At 43.2% G+C, this 6,452-nt stretch overlaps 1 long non-coding RNA gene across 1 annotated transcript in view; it reads left to right on the top strand.

The window, feature by feature from the left end:
• The window catches only part of LOC116529228, a 17,057-nt gene extending 13,922 nt beyond the window's left edge, over positions 1-3,135 (top strand). The window contains exon 2 of the long non-coding RNA XR_004259431.1: positions 2,641-3,135. This is a non-coding gene — a long non-coding RNA (uncharacterized LOC116529228). The remainder of the gene's footprint in view (positions 1-2,640) is intronic.
• Positions 3,136-6,452: the final 3,317 nt, after the last annotated feature.

The following is a 6,452-nucleotide window of genomic DNA, read 5'->3' as shown; positions in this document are numbered from 1 at the left end:
GGAGGTTGCGGTGAGCCAAGATCGCGCCATTGCACTCCAGCCTGGGTAACAAGAGCGAAACTCCGTCCCCCAAAAAAAAAAATAAAAGAAACTTCTGGGAATTAAAAGAACTTGTTCTAACCCAATGCAAAGAAACTAAGAACTTTGAAAAAAGGTTTGACGAAATGTTAACAACAATACACAATTTAGAGAGGAATATAAGTGAATTAATGGAGCTGAAAAACAGGACACGAGAACTTTGCAAAGTATGTACAAGTTTTAACAGCTGAATTGATCAAGCAGAAGAAATCAGAAGTCGAAGACCAACTTAATGAAATAAAAAGAGAAGACAAGATTAGAGAAAAAAGGATAAAAAGGAACAAGCAAAGTCTCCAAGAAACATGGGACTATGTGAAAAGACCTAATCTACACTTGATAGGTGTGCCTGAATGTGACGAAGAGAATCAATCCAAGCTGGAAAATATGCTTCAGGATATTATTCAGGAAAACTTTCCCAACCTAGCAAGGCAGGACAATATTCAACTCCAGGTAATACAGAGAACACCACAAAGATATTCCTCAAGAAGACCAACCTCAAGGCACATAATCGCCAGATTCACCAGGGTTGAAATGAAGGAGAAAGTACTGAGGGCAGCCAGCGAGAAAGGTCAGGTTACCCATAAAGGGAAGCCTATCAGACTCACAGCAGATCTCTCAGCAGAAACCCTACAAGCCAGAAGAGAGTGGGGGCCAATAGTCAATATCCTTAAAGAAAAGAACTTTTTTTTTTTTTTTCCTTTTTTTTTTTGAGACGGAGTTTCACTCTTGTTACCCAGGCTGGAGTGCAATGGCGCGATCTCGGCTCACCGCAACCTCCGCCTCCTGGGTTCAGGCAATTCTCCTGCCTCAGCCTCCTGAGTAGCTGGGATTACAGGCACGCACCACCACGCCCAGCTAATTTTTTGTATTTTTAGTAGAGACGGGGTTTCACCATGTTGACCAGGATGGTCTCGATCTCTTGACCTCGTGATCCACCCGCCTCGGCCTCCCAAAGTGCTGGGATTACAGGCTTGAGCCACCGCGCCCGGCCAAGAAAAGAACTTTCAACCCAGAATTTTACATCCAGCCAAACTAAGCTTCATAAGAGAAGAAAAAATAAAATATTTTGTGAACAAGCAAGCACTCAGAGATTTCATCACCACCAGGCCTGCTTTACAAGAGCTTCTGAAAGAACCATTACACATAGAAAGGAACAACCAGTATCAGCCTTTCTAAAGAATATCAAAAAATAAAGAGCATCAACATAACCTAGAATTTACATCAACTAAGGGGCAAAACAGCCAGCTAACATTAAATGGCAGTATTAAACTCACATATATTAATATTAATTCTAAATTTAAATTGACTAAATCCCCCAATCCAAAGACACAGACAGGCAAAAAAAGCCAAGACCCACTGGTATGCTGCATCCAGACCCATCTCACATGCAAGGATACACAAAGACTCAAAACAAAGGGATGGAGAAAGATTTACCAACCAAATGGAGAGCAAAAATAAATAAATAGAAAGCAGGAGTTGCAATTTTTGCTGATAAAATAGATTTTAAAGCAATAAAGATCAAAAGAAGCAAAGAAAGATACTACATAAAGATAAAAGGATCAATGTAACAAGAAGAGCTGAAGATCCTAAATATATACACAATATTAGACAGATCAATGAGACAGAAAGTTAACGATATCCAGGACTTGAACTCAGATCCGGAACAAGTAGACTTAATTAACAGTTATAGAATCCTCCATTTAAATACACAAAATATACACTCTTATCAGTACCACATCACACCTATTTACAGGTTTAAATGAAATATTGGTTGGCTGCTTGTTATTTTCCCTCATTTTTTTTTCTCACGTCTCTATTATTAAGCACAATTATAGGCATACCCATTTTTAAACTGCATTCTAGCCCAGGCAATAAAGCAACACCCCTGTTCTCTCTCCCTCTTCCTCTTCCCCTTTCTTCTTCTCCTTCTTTTTTTTTTTTTTTTAATTTTTAAATTTTTTTTTAAAAAAAAAAAAAAAAAAAAAAAAAAAGAAATAATTCAGTTTCCCCCACTGCACGGCCTAAATCAAATGAAGGTCAGGGATCCTGCATTAGAGAGCTCTCTATCTGCAGCACCTAGTAGTGTAAGATATATAGCAATATTTGGTAAATACAGGTTGAAGGGTGAATGAATGAATGAATGAATGCAAGTATAAAAAAATGAGAAAAAATATATATATATATAAAATTAGCCAGGTGTAATAGCACATGACTGTGATCCCAGCTACTCGGGAGGAGGAGGCAGGAGAATTGCTTGAACCTGGGAGGCGGGGGTTATGGTGAGCCAAGATCGCGCCATTGCACTCCGGCCTGAGCAACGAGAGCAAAACTCATCTCAAAGAGAAAAAAAGATACCAGGTCATAATCTCCAGAACATGTGAAGGTTACCTCAGATGATAAAAGAGATTTTGCAGATATGATTACATTAAGGATCTTAAAATGTAGAGAGATTATCCTGGATTATTATCTTAGTGGGCCTGATGTAATCACAAGGTCCCTTATAAAAGATAAAATAATGTATGAAGACAAAACAGGGAGAGATTTAAAGATGCTGTGTTGCAGGCTTTGAAGATGGAAGAGGGGACCATCAGCCAAGGAATGCAGCCCAAGAAGCTGGAAAAGTTACGAAAACCAATTTTCCCCTAGAGGCTCCAGAAGGAATGCAGCCCTGCTTACACCTTGGTTTTAGCCTCCATAAGACCCATTTTGGACTTCTGATTTCCAGAACTGTAAGACAATAAAAATCATCTTGTTTTAAGCCACAAATTTGTGGTAATTTGTGCAACTGATACAGATATTATTGCCAAAAATATAGAAAACTGACTCCGGTTTTCACGTAGCGTGGACTGAATAATTAACATACAAATCCACATTCCCATTCACTCTGCCTCTGGCTTGGTGTACTTGGGGGAGCAAATGCACAGTGGTGTGTATGTGGCTTCTTGTCTTGAAGAATGAGAGCACCTGTAGCCACCTAGACCCACACAAACCACTTCTGGTGTTATTTTCACAAGTAAGCATGTTTGATTTGTTCCTTCAACAAACATTTACTGAGTACCTGCTTTGTGCCCAGCGTGGTGCTAGGTGTGGTTACAGAGAGATGAGCCAAACAAATTATCACCGGACTTTGGGTCTGTGGAAAGATATGTGTGTAGAAATTCAATACTCTTTTATATTTATAATCATAATGAGGGTGTCTCTGAATGGATTCTGTTTTAAAGTCAGTAGTCAGGTGGAAATGACATGCTCAAAACTACATTTAAAGCCCTTGGCCGGGCGCGGTGGCTCACGCCTATAATCCCAGCACTTTGGGAGGCCGAGGCAGGTGGATCACGAGGTCAAGAGATCGAGACCATCCTGGTCAACATGGTGAAACCCCGTCTCTACTAAAAATACAAAAATTTGCTGGGCATGGTGGTGCACGCCTGTAGTCCCAGCTACTCGGGAGGCTGAGGCAGGAGAATTGCTTGAACCCAGGAGGCGGAGGTTGCAGTGAGCCGAGATCGTGCCATTGCACTCCAGCCTGGGTAACAAGAGCGAAACTCCTTCTCAAAAAATAAATAAATAAATAAATAAAGCCCTTAGGGCTGGGCACAGTGGCTCACACCTGTAATCCCAGCATTTTGGGAGGCCAAGGCGGGTGGATCACCTGAAGTCAGGAGTTTGAGACCAGCCTGGTCAACACGATGAAACACTGTCTCTATTAAAAATACAAAAATTACCTGGGCGTGGTGGTGGGCACCTATAATGTCAGCTACTCAGGAGGCTGAGGCAGGAGAATCACTTGAACCCAGGAAGCAGAAGTTGCAGTGAGCCAAAATCGTGCCATTGCACTCCAGCCTGGGTGACAGAGTGAGACTCCATCTCAAAAATATATATAAATAAATAAAAATTTAAAAATAAAGCCTTTAAATTACCTGGACTGCACAATAATTCTTTAGTGTGCTCAATTCATTTGTATGCTCCATGAGAATTGGTTTTCATAAACTCCAGCTTCTTGGGCTGCATTCCTTGGCTGGTGGTCCCCTCTTCCCTCTTTAAGTTCTTCTGTATGCTAAAATAAGTAACTAAAGGAAAGGCTATCTTGAGATACCTGGACATTGAAGCCTCTCTGCCTTTAAGAAAATGACTCCATCTCTAGGGAAACACTGAAGCTGAGAAGCAGTACTTTCAGAGGTGATTCCAATCTGTTTCTGTATTCAGCATCCATCAGCTTAGTGCATGCTAAAAGATGAGTTTGGTTTTGTGAGGATAATACCACATTCTGGGGTGGCATCTTTAGAGGTCAGTGGTTGGAGGATAAGTTGTAAAGCCAGCATTAGTTAAATGTGCCTCTGATGTGAGTCCACAGGGTAAACTGAGGTCAGTGCTCTTACGGAAAAGAGCTGGGGCCATGAGAATCTACAGTGGGGCAAATTTAGGGGCTCACAGAGGCCCTCCCAAGAAGTGACCTTGAACTAACACTTGAAGACAGGTAGGCATTAGCTTGGCAAGGCAGTTAAGAACATTCTGGACATACATATCACCTCTGCCAGTAGCTGAAGTTGCAGCCTCATCTGTAGGACCAAAAAAGTGACACCCACAGGCCCCTTACTGCCTAGAGGAATCTTGGGACTCTGCTCTGACCTCAAGAACTTATGCGTGATCCTTGTCTTGTAATCCCCATGCACTGTTTGACTTCCTAAGAAAGCTATGGATTTCTTAAAATGAGATTTCTGGTTTATCCGCTGCTTCTGCCTCAGGCATTTTGTTTTCTGGAATGGTGTGGTGAGCCTTTGGGGAGAGCAGTCCTAGAATCTGCTCTAGCATTGACTTGTTGCATGACTGTGGGCCAGTCACTTCTTCCCTCTGGGCCTTGATTTGTCCATCTGTAAAGTTGCAAGCAGGTGGAACCCTTCCAGCTCTGATGCTCTCTGATGGGACTATGAGGAAGTGGCGCCCTGTAGTGGGTAAACCCCAAGCTGTGGCCCTGAGTGGGAGCCCTGCCTGTACCATTTACCGGGGATCTTGGGCAAATCACTTCTCCTCTCTGAGGCTCCATGTCTTCATCTGTACAATAGGACCTTCATTCCCATCCCCCTGGATTGTATGAGGATTAGATGAGATTACAGACATAAAGCATTTGAGGCTGTGCCACGCCCAGGAAATGGCAGCTGCTATCTCATATTTTGTAATGGATATGAAACAGAAAATGTTAACTCTGCTGATTGCTGTGAAACATACCACCCTTAAGGTTTACCATCAATGCAATATCTGCAGACTGTCAGAAGGTCCTCTGATGGGTGACCAGGGAAACACCCAAAGCTGAGTAGCTCCACTTCAGTAGGAACTGAGGAAACTCCCCATGGGGAAAAGTTGGCTGAGTAGGTGGTGGCTGTGCTAATTTGCGGGTATGAAAACAATTCCTAGACTCTGAGCTGCAAGAGTGAGCCTGGGTTGGAGTCTGGGTGGTCTGAATTAGCTCAGGGTGGTAAAGGAAACGTCCCTTCCCCCTAGCTAGTAACCAGAGTCAGGATAGCCTAGGGCAGGATGGAAGGGAGAATGAGTCTTCCCTCACCCATGACCTGCCCTGGTCCTCTGCCTGTGCCAAACTTTCACTCTACTTCTGACCATCTGTTGCCTGCTCATCTTGCCACTTCTAAGTCTGACTGCTCTCTACATAAAAGATGGGAAACAGAGGCTCAGAGAAAGGCAGGGACTTGCCCAAGACCACACAGCAAATCAGAATCAAAATCTAGATCTCCAGACCAGCTCAGATCCAGCTATCTCTGTCAGCATCAGACAGCCTCCTCTATTCTGGCAAGAGAGTGAGTGGCTGGTTGTTGCCTGGCAACCACAGCTGCCCCAGATGTTTTCTATCTCCACATTTCCATGAAAATCAGGCCCACCAGCCATAGTTGGGCTCAGACCTCAGAGAGAAAATGTCTCTGGTCTTAGGGGCAGTAGGGAGGAGGACTCTTCATGCTGAAGCACTGACCCAGGCAAGGCACGGTCAGTTCCCCTCCAGGAACTAGAACTCTCCCAGGCTGCCCGACCTATTTCTCTTTCTTGCTTAGGGACCAGATTCACACGATTTCCTCCCTCCCGGGCTGAGCTGAGCTGTGCTCTGTCATCACAGACAGCAAGTGTTGGAGGTGAAAATCCTGCTGGGGACTTTAATCACATTGAGAGAGCAATTCAGGAGTCAAAAAAAAAAAAAAAAAAAAAAAAAAATTCAGGAGTCACCCTGGCCTTGAACCCTGGCTCTACCAGTCGTTGGCTACATGACCTTGTACAAGTTACTAAATCTCTCTGAGCTGTTTCCTTCATCTGTAAAATGGGGCTAATATCTGCCTCTCGGGTCTGTGTAAAGAGTTAATGAAATACTGCATGTA

This window comes from Sapajus apella, unplaced genomic scaffold, assembly GCF_009761245.1.
Source record: "Sapajus apella isolate SASKATOON/1434 unplaced genomic scaffold, GSC_monkey_1.0 scaffold62, whole genome shotgun sequence".
In the NCBI taxonomy this organism is placed as follows: domain Eukaryota; kingdom Metazoa; phylum Chordata; class Mammalia; order Primates; family Cebidae; genus Sapajus; species Sapajus apella.
Note: the sequence above shows the minus strand (reverse complement) of the source record. Positions and strands in the feature narration are given on the sequence as shown.